The sequence below is a fragment of the Chrysochloris asiatica genome, unplaced genomic scaffold, assembly GCF_000296735.1.
Source record: "Chrysochloris asiatica unplaced genomic scaffold, ChrAsi1.0 scaffold00034, whole genome shotgun sequence".
Lineage (NCBI taxonomy): Eukaryota > Metazoa > Chordata > Mammalia > Afrosoricida > Chrysochloridae > Chrysochloris > Chrysochloris asiatica.
Window position 1 is genome coordinate 22,694,965 of NW_006408552.1, and position 12,288 is coordinate 22,707,252.

General features: G+C 37.4%; 1 pseudogene; it reads left to right on the plus strand.

Annotated features, from left to right (window-relative positions):
- The first annotated feature begins 7,866 nt into the window (after nt 1-7,866).
- Nucleotides 7,867-9,038, plus strand: LOC102841686 (annotated as a pseudogene).
- Nucleotides 9,039-12,288: the final 3,250 nt, after the last annotated feature.

The window sequence follows — 12,288 nt, forward strand, 5'->3', positions numbered from 1 at the left end:
TAGAAGTCCAATGCAAACTGACACACACAAAAAAACCAAAAAACAAGGACTGAAAGACAAGGTACTAGCTCAAGTAATTGAAAAGGCTGTGATTATATCAGGTGTGAAGGAGCTCTGGTAGCGCAGTGGTTACGAATCGGGCTGCGAACCTTAAGGTCAGCAGTTCGAAACTACCAGCCGCTCCGCGGGAGAAAGATGAGGCTTTCTACTCCCATAAGGATTTACACCCTCGGAAACCCTGTACAGGGTCGCTATGGGTCGGAATCGATTTGACGGCACTTAACAACAACAACAACAACATATCAGGTGTGACTCAATCCATGCGCTTTAACTATGCCATCAGAAATCTTTTCCCTTATTTCTGTATCTTCTCTCATAAGCACACTACTCCCACAGTGCTAATGTAGCTAATAAAATCTCCAGATTCATACGTTACTATCTTAGCAACCTTAAAGAAAGGAGGCATCTTTCTCAATAATTCCAGCAAAAGTTCCAGGCTGACCCATAGGTGCAGTTTGAATTATACGTTCATCCCTGAAGCTACAAGTCCCTCTGATTCCAACTGACCAGCTCTGGGTCTTAGATTCAATCATAGAGCTAGAGGGAGGTTCGCTCCAACTGAACGACAGAAAGTGAATAAGAATTGTGGATTGTTCTGCTGATAAACAAAGGCAAGCAAATCATCTACTGGGGAGGTAATTACTCTGAAAAAGACAAGGGAGAGAAGCAGAATTTACTGACCAACATTTCTATGCCAGCTGTCATACTATATGCTAACTTTCACAGCATTTCTAGGAAGTACCTTTTATCTTCCCATTATTTTTTGTTCTTACTGAGGAAACTGAGACTCCAATAGGGAGAACAGATTGGTACATGTTGCAAGTTCTCAAGTTTCAAACTCACAGCTGACTGATTCCAACACCTGTGCCAGAAAGACAATTGAGAATGAATTCAATAGGGACGCAGTTCCCAAAGAACCACTGTTACACTGGGTACTACGCACAGATGACTCTACTTCTCTGAAGTTTAGCTGTTAAGAGCTGTTATAGTTATAAAAGAAAAAGTAGCACAGGGGCTTCTTAGTGATAGTTTTAAGAAAAGCTCTAGGATATATTCTCTCTCAGCAAGCATGACCATCCACAAATATGACAAGCACATTCCACTGGATCCGAAACCACAGATTGCCCATTAATGACCTTGGATACTCAATTTAATAATCATAATGATAATAGCCCAATGAAAAAGACAAGTTAAAGAAAATTAATTTTTCCTTCTATTTTGCTTTACATGCAGAAAATAATGTATCAGGCACCTAAGTACTCTTGTCCAAAATTTGACAGATGTTAATATTTTATTATGTTGCTTAAAGCTCCTTTCTAATTGTTTGTTTTGTTGTTGTTGTTAAGAATATACCAGTAGAACGTAAACGAATTCAACAATTTCTAAATGTAAAATTCAGTGGTATTGATTACATTCGTTGAATTGCACAATCATTCTCACCCTCCTTTTCTGGACTGTTCCATTCTCATTAACATGAACTCACTATTCTGCTAAGTTTTTTATCTCATCGTTTATGTTGCAACTGTCAAATTAATTCTATATAAATGCTCCTGATGTGGTGATGTAGGATAAGCACAGGACCATGAGGCCTGTTTGAATCTCAAAGTTGGTGGTTCAAACTCACCAACCGCTTCTTGTAAACCCTATACAGGGTCTCTATGAGTCGGAACAGATTACACAGCACTTATCAAAAACAAAGATTGTCGAAAGAGCACAACTCTCAAGGAGGTTATTGTTGAATGCCATTGAGTCAGTTCTACCTCATAGTGACCCTATATAGGATTTCCCAGGAGCAGCTGGTGAGTTTGAACTACCAACTTAATAGTTCGCAGTACAGCGCTGATCCTATAGCACCACACCAGAAGTTCATGCTCAAGGTTGTTGTTGTTGTTAAGTACCGTCGAGTTAATTCTGACCCATAGAGATCCTGTATGGAGTTTCCAGGGAGCAGCTGGTGAGCTTGAACCACCAACCTTGCAGTTCAAACTGACTTTGCAGTCCAGCGCATTAACCCACAGCATCACACCAGGGGTCCTATTCTCAAGGTAGACATTCTTTATTAGTTAAGCTAAACTGTAGTTTGGTTTAAGAAGACTTTACAGATATATTTAAAATATGCCGGATAGCAGTAGCATTGAGAATGTTTAATTTGTTTGATATTAGCCTTTCTTATCTTTTAAATTATTTCTTGTATTTTTTTCAACCTTTCTATTGGGTTGTTTGTTTTTTAATGATTTGTGAAAGTTATTTATATGTTCTAGACACTGATTATATAGTTAGCAAGTATCTTATCTCAGACTATATCTGTCAATTTCTAAGATGTAAGATGTCTTTTATCACACAGAAGTTTCAATTTAATGCAGTAGAATCTATCAATGTTCTCCTTTGTGGGTTGTTTTTGTTCTTGTTGTATTTAGGAATTTTTTTCCCACTTTTATCTCATAAAACGGTTCTTGTAAGGCAGGTAGTGAACTCCCCAGGCTGCCAAAATAGCATCCAGGTTAGCATGCCCATGACATCTGACCAGATACATTAAAACAAGACAAAAACAGAAAACCAGGGTGAAAAAATTATATGATCAATAAATAAATACAATAGCACCATAATGTCTCAGAGACAGCAGAAAACTTCAAATCAAGCAAATAAACAGGACAAGATGGCTCAAGCAAATGACCAAAACAAAGAACAAGGAAACCTCTTTGAAAAGAAATGTTAATTGAACTACCTTATAAGGAATTGAAAAGACTTATTATAGGGCCCACTAAGGGATCAAGGAAACCACAAACAAAATCAAGAAAAATAGACAATACCCTAGGAAAATTCAGTAAAACAATACTGAAGCAAACTGACAAAATAAACAATTGGAAAAAATATAAAAACAGCAACTAGAAATCCAGAAGATGAACACTAACGTTTCAAAGATAACACATTAAAAGGACAGAGAAGTAGAATTGAATTAATAGAAGACCAGATCAGCAAATTAGAGGGTAAATTCCTTAACATCAATTTATATAAAGGAAAATAAGAAAAAGAATGGAGAAAGTCTAAGAATTACACGGGACACTATATAAGAAGACTAATTTACAGGTGACTGGAATTCCAGAACAGAATGAGGGAAAACCAACAACAACTATAGAATAATTGAAGATTTACTGATAGAAAAACTTTCTTATCATCAAAGATGAAAAGATATCATCCAAAAAGCTCAACAACCCCTATATAGGATAGACCACAGAAGAAAGTCACTAAGACATATCATAATCAAATTTTCCAAAGCCAAAATCAAAGAAATAATCCTGAAAGTAGCTCAGGAAAGACGAAATATTACCCATAAAAGGGAACCAGTAAGACTAATCTCTGATTTCTTGGCTGAAGCCAGGCAGGCAAGAAAGCAATGGGATGAAATACATAAAACCCTGGGGTGGGAAATGAACAATCAAGAATTATATATCCAGCAGAACTCAAGTAATGTAATTTTGCTATCATATTGCCCTCTCAAGTAAGATGGTGGCAAAATTGGAAAATTTCCCAATGAATGAAAAATAAGAGATGTAGTTATCCCCATGATGAGACCAAATAGAATGTAATAAACTCTATAATGAGGTCGCTGTGAGCAGCTATTCAATTGAAAGGAAGCTTTGTTGAGTCTGTGCTCTCTGCTGAGTCTGGATCTTGCACATGGCTCATCCTCCAAAGTCCGGTCCTATGGACTTGAGTCAGGGACTCACTCTATTACCTGCCAGACCTGTCTGCCTGCCTGCCAGACTTACCTGCCAGATTTGTCTTTCTACCTGCCATCTGACCTGCCAATCATGGTTCATAAAACCTGGACTTTGGAACTCTCCCACCTCTACCAGTGTGTGAGCCATTTCCTGATATAAATGTCTCTTTATACATACATAGATAAGTATAGCTGGTTTTGATTCTCTAGGGAACCCAGCCTCAAGCAGCTAGCTGTAAATGCAAAATATCAGATAACAAGATTTTTGATAAGTGGGGAGTAGGTATAATCTGTTCAAAAGAACAAAGTTAAATAGCATCATCCTGAGGGAGTCCAAGCATTGGACTTAACTAGACAAAGTTTTATGATAACTGTATGAAGCATGCTCAAGGAGCTAAAGTAAAATATAATGTATCAAGAAAAATGCAATATTAATAAGGAGAACTAAAAAGTACAGTAACTGAAATGAACAGTTTAGTGCAGAGGTTCAACACCAGATTAGAACAGGTAGAAAGAAATATAGATGAATTTAAATATAGGACCACTGGAATTCTCAAGTTTGAGTAACAAAAAGAGGAATAGAGAAAAGTGAACAGAGGCTAAGGGAGTTGTAGTAAACCATCAAATAGACCAAGATATGCATTATGGGAGAAAAGATATGAATTTCCAGAGGAGAAAAGAAAAGAAAGAAGAAAGAGCATTTCAAGTAATATGGCTGAAAACATCCCCAGTTTAATGAAAGACATAAATTTACATGTTCAAGAGGCTCAACAAACTCCAAGTACAATAAACCAAAGCTCATCATCCACACTGAGACACATTCTGATCAGATTACTGAAAGACAAAGACTCTTGAAAGCAGAGTACCTTGTCACATACGAGGGAACTCAATAAGATAAGCAATCAATTTCTCAACAAAAACAATGGAGACAAAAGAGTGATGCTTTTTGGATCGGGATCCCTGCCCTGAGAACCTCCTAGATCCAGGGGAAGATTTATGCCAAGACACATGGAGATCACCAGGGTGCCCAAGGCCCATAGATGTTGAAAGATAGGGACTCCCCTACAGCCAGTGCCCTGAATACAGACATCTAGACCCAAAGTGTGAGAAAATAAATGTCTGTTTGTTAAAAAAAATAATAATGATAAATGAATAAGATAATGGAGACGAAAGGAATGAGAAGGCTTGAATGAAAGGCCTGACAACTGAAAGTCATATAGCCAGGAAAACTTTTATTTCCAAAATGAGAATGGTAAAATCATAAAGAACAGTCTTACTGGTCAGATAGAGACTGCTGGAACCCCAAGAGTATTATCCTTGCTCACCCTACAGGTCATTCTGAGGACTAGTGTACGTACATCTGACCCAAGCCATGGTATTTTCAATAGCTTCATATGCATATTAAAGTTGGACAGTGAATAAGGAAGATCATAGAAGAATTGATGCATTTAAATTATGGTGTTGGAGAACACTATTAAAAGTAGCATGGACTGCTAGAAAAACATTCTGTCTTGGAAGAAACAGCCAGAATGCTCCTTAGAAGTGAGCATGGTGAGATTTCCTTTTTCATTTTATGGACATGTCAGGAGGCACCAGACGCTGGAGGAGGACATCATGTCTGGTGTCTTCATTATCTAGTGTTACAGAAATGCCACAAATGTATGGTTCTAGCAACCAGAAATTTATTCTCCCACAGTTTCAGAGGCCAAAAGTCTGAATTCAGAGTGCCAGGAAGGCTTTCTACTTGTCATCTTTTAGGAAAGGCCCTGGTCTTCCTTTAGCATTTGTTGACCCAGCATTCTTTGTTATAGTCATACCAGAAAAATTAGACTTTAAGTCAAAATTGGCTACAATAGACAAAAGAAACATAGTATATTACACTAAAAAGATAAATTCATCAATAATATGTAACAGTTATAAGCATGTATGTACCTAACAACAGAGCCCCAAAATATATGAAATAAATGTTGACCAAATTGAAGGGAGATACTCAGTTCTACAATAATAATTGGAGACTTCAATATAGCATTTTCAATTAAAAACAGACCATCTAGACAAAAGATTCATCAATAAATGGTCTGGCACAATGCTTAAATGCTTTCTAATTGAAAACATTGGGGTTTGAAACCACCAGTAGCTCTGTGGAAGAAAAGAGCTGACATTCTGCTCCAATAGAGATTACAGTTTAGAAAACCCTTTGATACAGTTTTACATGGTCACATTGGGTCACTGTGAGTCAGAAGGGATTCAAGAACACCTAACAACAAATGGATCAAACAGCTATAGCACAATCCACCCAACAACAGCAGCATACACACCTTCTCTGGTGTATGTGTTACGTGCAAAAATCAAGTCATTTCCAACTCATAGTGACCCTATGCACAACTGAACAAAACATAGCCCTTTCCTGCAATCATCATCACAATTGCTACACCAGAGACTATTGCTGATGGCACTGTGCCAATCCGTCTTACTGGGGTCTTCCTCTTTTTCACTGACCCTTCATTTTACCAAACACAATGTCCTCTCTAGGAGCTATTCCCTCCTGATAACATGTCTGAAATAAGAGAGACAAAGTCTTGTCATCCTGCTTTCCAAGGAGCATTCTGGCTGTATTTCTCCCAACACAGGTTTGTTTGTTTTCCTGGCAGTATGTGGTACTTTCAATGTTCTTCTCTAACCCCGTAATTCATATGCATCAATTCTTCTACAGTCACCCTTACTCATTGTCCAACTTTCACAGGCATATTAGACGACTGAACATACCATGGTTTGAATCAGGCTCACCTTAGTCTTCAAAGTGACATCTTTGTTCTTTAAACACTTTAAAGAGGTCTGGTGGAACAGATTTGCCTAATGCAATACATCGTTAGATTTCTTGACTGCTGCTTCCATGAGTGTTGATAGTTGATCCAAGAAGAATGACGTCCTTGGCAATTTAAATCTTTTCTCCATTGACAAGAATGTTTTTTATTGGTCCAGTGAAATATTTGGCAATTTCAATTTTTTCTCCATGTATCATGATGTTATTAATTGGTCCTGTGGTGAGGATTTTTGTTTTCTTTACATTAAGGTTCTACCCATACCAAAGGCTGTGGTCTTTGATCTTTATCAGTAAGTATTTTAAGTCCTCTCTGCTTTCAGTAAGCAAGGTTGTATCCATCTGCGTATCACAGGTTGTTAATGAGTCTTCCTCCAATACTAATGCCACATTTTTTCTTCATAAAATCCAGCTTCTTGTATTATTTGCTCAGCATACAGACTGAATAAGTATGGTGAAAGAATACAACCCTGGTGCACATCTTTCTGATTTTAAACCATTCAGTGCCGCCTTGTTCTATTCAAATGACTGTCTCTTGGGCAATGTATAGGTTCCTCATGAGCACAATTAAGTGTTCTGGAATACTCCTTCTCCACAATGGTGTCCACAGCTTGTCATGGATCCACACAGTCAAAAATCTTTGCATAGTCAATAAAGCACAGGTAAACATCTTCCTCATATTCTCTGCCTTCAGCCAAGATCCATCAACATCAGCAATATGATCCATCATTCCATGTTCCTGTTTGAATCTGGCTTGAACCTCTGGCAGTTCCCTGTCAATGTACTGTTGCAGCCATTTTTAATTCTCTTTAGCAAAATTTTACTTGCATGCATTATTAATGATATTGCGTGATGATTTCTGCATTCTGCTGGGTCACCTCTTTGGAATGAGCACAGATACAAATCTCTTCCAATCAGTTGGTCAGGAAGTTTGAATCACTGACCTTGCGGTACAAACCAACCTTTCAGTCTGGTGCTTATCCTACAGTGCCACCCCAGACACTGAAAACAGTTGACTGAACTTTTTGACTGAAAAAAGTTGACTCAAACTCTTCCAAATTTCTTGGCATAGATGAGTGAGTCCCTCTAATGCTACATCAGTTTCTTGAAATTTTTCAATTTATATTCCATAAATTCATGGAACTTTGTTATTTGCCAAAACCTTCCATACACTTTGGACTTCTTCCTTCAGTACCATTGACTCTTGATCATATGCTAACTCTTGAAATGGATGAACATTGACCATTTCTTTTTGGTACAGTGACTTCGACTAGGACATCTCAAAAAGGAAGAAGCAGAAATTCAGGCAGAACTTGAATGTTTGGAGAGAGAAATCTTCAAGTTTGGAGAACTTAAATAAACAACAATTGAAGAGCATCCACTCTTAATTGAAAGATATTTGTTAATGCATTTGCTTGGTAAAAGTGGCTTAGTAAAGTGTATGTGGTTTTTGACCTTTATGAACAAAGACATGCTGTTGTGAAGATTCATCAACTTAATAACAGCTGGAGAGATGAGGAGGAAGAAAACCACTACAAATATGCCTGCAGAAAGTATAAATCACTCAAAGAACAAGATCATACAGAATAATTAAATCTATGATTGTTTCACTTTGGACACAGATATGTTTTGTACAGTGTTAGAATACTGGGAAGGCAATGACTTGGATTCTATCTGAAATAACATAAATGAATGTCAGAGAAAGAAACTAGGTCTATTGTAATGTAGATTATAAATGCACTAAAATAGCTCAATGACATCAACCTCCTTATGCAGTATGAACATCTTTGTGGTAGATGGAACAACATGTGGAGAAATTAAAATCACTGATTTGCATTGAATGGATCTAACTTCCCATGGACTAGGCGCTTACTGTTTTACCTCCTAAGTGTTTTGTAGTTGGGAAAGAGCCACCAGAGATTTACAACAAAGTTGATGTGTAATCAGTTGGAGTCAACTTTTTTCAGTGTCTGGTGTGGCACTGTAGGATAAGCACCAGACCAAAAGGTTGGTTTGTACCACAAGGTCGGTGGTTCAAACTCACTAGCTGCCCCTTGGAAACCCTACACAGGTTCACTTAACAACAACAATGGTAGGAAATCATTTGGTCACAATCAATCTCAATGAGACATCCTTCAAGAAAACAAAATATTAAAAGCCAAAGAAGTCCAGTTTCCTGTAAAATCAGTTGCAAGTGAATCCAAGGTCTTTATAAGATGCTGCTTGGTCTACTGGAAAAAAGATCAATTTGATGTGCACCAACTGGCAAATGACCCATACCTTCTCCTTCACATGATAAGATCAAAATTTTCAGGAAACTTACACATGGCTGGGCTGACAGCATCCCCTACACCCCCTTCTTTAAGCATAATTTTCTACTGGCTTTGCTCTAAGATTGCCATGATACCTTTGAGTTATTTCCAGATGTACACTTGAGTTTAAAAGCATTTGAGTACTTTTTGGTTTTTGCTTTTCGTTTTCACCTAGGACGTAGTTGAGAACTGTTAGTAAAGCTAAATTTCTTCACAGTATCATTTGTAGGAGAGTGGACTTACAACCTGAGCAATGCAGAATGACTTCTGTTGCACATAAACAGGAGTACCTTGTTCAGAGAGAAAAATAATGTTATGTTTGTTTGGGGGAAGACTGTAAACAGTGTTTATAATATTTAAATATATTTGGTTGTTACTGATTAGTTCTAGTGTGAAGGGTAATTTTTCATTATTTAAAAACACATGGAAAAAAATGAGACATGTTTCTAACAAATAAAACTGCAGAGCCTGGGTATATTCTTTAGTCTTCAGCAGTTGCTGAAAACAAAGTAAAGGCTGAAAGACAGTGACACTTGTTTTTGGAATAATATAATGTGAGCATTATAACCTTTGGACAAAATTAACTTTGTCATTTGCCTACTACGGTTTTTACCAAGCTGTGCCTTGAAATCACATGTCCATTTTTGCCCACAGTTTATATTCAAGGGAGATATAAATACCTTACACCTTTGACAAAATGAGCGCATTGTTTAGAAATGAGTTCAGTTCACTAACTTGTAATATTTCCAGTGTTTTCAACATGTTAGGCTTCTTAACAGGTATTTTTCCTTTGGTAACTAGGCCATTCTCATAAATATATGTGATTGTATATAACCAAGTGTAGACTAGGTCTGTGCAGTATAATGCTCAACTCCCTTCTAGCTCTTTTGTAGGCTGTTGTACAGATGTCATATTTGAATTACTGCTTCATCAGCTTATTCTCATATAAATGTTTTAAAATATAATGGCTTTTCTAACTAAATGTTGTATTTTTTTAAGTCTCCCTGAATGTACTATAACGGATGCTAAATGAGTTAGTTATTTGCTAAAAATAACAACAACAACAACAACAACAACTGAATGATCTCCTAAAAGGAACAAGTTGCCTTCATATCATATAGGGAAATTAAAAGTAGATATTCTTTAATAATTTGTTTTAAGTTAAACCTAAATCTACCTTATGATTCTGCCCATTCCACTCCTAGGTATTTACTCAAGAAATATAAAAGCATTTATCTACACAAGGACTTGTATGTAAATGTCACAGCAAATTTATCTGAAATAGCCCCAAACTGGAAACAATCCAAATGGCCATTATTAGATGAATGGGCAAACTATGGTGCATCGACATAACAGAATAAAAAGGAACAAACTACTGATCCACAATACAACATGATGTTGTTGTTGTTAAGTGCCATCAAGTTGGTTCTAACTCATAATGACCCTATACAGGGCTTCCAATGAGGAGCTAGTGGGTTTGAACCACCAACCTCAATGTTAGCAGTCAAGTGCTTATCCTACAGTGCCACACCAGGACTCCATGATACAATATGGATGAGTCTTAAAAGTCATTATTTAGAGGAAAAGGCTCCATATACAACACATTACATTATTTTATTAGTTGTTGTTGTTGTTAAGTGCCATCGAGTTGGTTCCGACCCATAGCGACCCTGAACAGGGTTTCCAAGGCTGTAAATCTTTACAGGAGCAGAAACCTCATCTTTCTTCTGCAGAGCAGCTGGTAGTTTCCAACTGCTGACCTTGAGGTTCGCAGCCCGATTCGTAATCACTATGCTATCAGAACACATTCAATTCAAATGAATACCAATACAAATGAATACCAATATATAACCAAGTGTAGAATACAAAGGTAAGTCAAAAAGTATTGTTACTAGGGTTCAAGTTCATATTTGCAGTGTTTATTCCAAGCAAAATGTGTTTAAACATGTCTCTGTGATCTGTGGATAGCTTCAGACTAGTTCTCTCAGTGATACACTTGTGTTAGTTTCATTAGGGTGCCTTCAGAGAGAAAGGTCCAATCCAAACAGTGTCTTCCAAAGGAATCTGCTAGGCCAATTAAAGTGAAAAAGTGCATGGACGAGAAAAAGTCCAGGAATGCTGTGACAAGGAATTAAGAGGGTAGGAAGGACTGTTCTATGTTGGAAAACCTTACCCCATCCACCCTACAGTCCTGATCTTGACCCTTCAGACTTCTTTTAGTTCCCAACACTCAAAGAATATTTAAAGGGAATAATATTTGAGAACCCAAAGATGCCAAAACTGCCATTTTAACATGAAGTAAATTAAAGAGTGCTGACTCTTTGGGGAAGAGTTAGAGAAATGGAAATACTGCCTTAAGAAGTGTAGAGACCTAGATGGATACCTTAAGAAGTGTACAGACACAGATGGAAGATATATTGAGAAGCCATAGGCTTACAGTTTTACATATGTATATAGTTTCTTTAATAAAAGTTTCTATAATTTTATATCAATACTCTTTTACTTACCCTTGTATATAATGACAAAGGCTGAGCATGGGTATGAGAAACTGTGGAACAGGGTAGGAAAGAAGGATTATAAAGGGAGTAAGGAAACTGTGGGAGGGTAATGAATATGTTCATTATCTTGATAGTGATGATATTTTAATGGATGTATACATGTCAAAACGTATCAAATTATACACTTTAAATATATGTAATTTATTACATGCCATTTATACTTCAACAAAGCTGCTGTTGCTTTTTAAGTAGATCCAAAACATGGGATGGAAGCAGAAATGGGTATAGTCTTGTCTAGTTAAAGGAAATGCTGCTTAAATTTGACCATTAGTAATGTGTGCTCCTGGGCTTTAGTAGAAGGCTTTGAATGCAAAACATTACAACTCATCTTCTACTTGTTAAAATTATTTTTCTCCCTGTGGTACCATGACTTTACTTGATATGGCTTTGCTATTCAAAATCTTCTTAGCTCGCACCAAATGACTGAATGGATCCATGCAAATAGGGTGGACAGGACTCTAGTACTGGGTTGGTTAGTTTTGCCATCCGGCTAGGTTTAGAAGAAGTCTTCTCAGAAGTAGAAACAGATGATTCCAGGACCATCAAGAAAGAAGAGTTATAAGCAGAGTGTTAGAGTCCTACCAGGAAAAGCAGCAACAACAAAGATGATGACATGGAGAAGCAGACCAGTTGAGGGCTTCCCGGTCCATGGACCAAATAAAGTTGAATGCCTATGGACAGGAGGCTGGCAGAATGTGTCCTTTGGGCACTTATAGACTGACTAAAGGAGCTCTGGTAGCATAGTGGTTACGAATCGGGCTGCGAACCTTAAGGTCAGCGGTTCGAAACTACCAGCCGCTCCGCGGGAGAAAGATG